Source organism: Gadus morhua, chromosome 6 (genome assembly GCF_902167405.1).
Source record: "Gadus morhua chromosome 6, gadMor3.0, whole genome shotgun sequence".
Classification (NCBI taxonomy): Eukaryota; Metazoa; Chordata; class Actinopteri; order Gadiformes; family Gadidae; genus Gadus; species Gadus morhua.
This window is the reverse complement of record NC_044053.1, coordinates 18,808,536-18,809,056: the sequence shown is the minus strand read 5'-3', so window position 1 is coordinate 18,809,056 and position 521 is coordinate 18,808,536. Positions and strand designations below refer to the sequence as shown.

Below are 521 nucleotides of genomic sequence, written 5' to 3'. Positions count from 1 at the left end.
TGGGATCGCTGCGCAAAATCCGAACACAATTCCGTTTCATAATCTCCGGTTGCTTTGATGTTTTAAGGGATGAGGTCGGGTCCCGAGCTCCGCTCTGCTGCTGCTGCTCTCGAGACGAACGCGGCGGTCGTGAAATGCGCGCGGATGTGGATATCTCTCCCCCCCCCCCTCCTCTCTCCCTCTCCTTCTCAGCCAATGGAAGGGCTTCATTAGACTAGAAGATATGAGCTTCACGTAACGCGGGGAAACAGACTCAATGTCTCACATTCTGCCCACTCGATGTTTTTATCCATGCATGTTTGAAACAGGAGGTTGAATACCCCGAGTACAGATATATATGTACTAACCATCTCGTAAGATGGACGATGCGCTGGACCCTAGGATAGACATTCCTTCAGTGGAGAACAACACACACATTCCCGTTCTGATGTACCGCAGCGTTCCGCTCATTATGCGCTCGAGACCTCATTGTTTTTTACCCAAAATATGTCAACATCGAATGATTGTATGGATTTAAAAAC

General features: G+C 48.8%; 1 protein-coding gene across 1 annotated transcript in view; it reads right to left on the bottom strand.

The window, feature by feature from the left end:
* rasl10a (RAS-like, family 10, member A) overlaps positions 1–155 on the bottom strand; it is a 14,824-nt gene extending 14,669 nt beyond the window's left edge. Inside the window, exon 1 of the mRNA XM_030359402.1 lies at positions 1–155. This exon is cut by the window's left edge and continues 923 nt beyond it. The gene's annotated coding sequence lies outside the window, so the exon portion shown is untranslated.
* Positions 156–521: the final 366 nt, after the last annotated feature.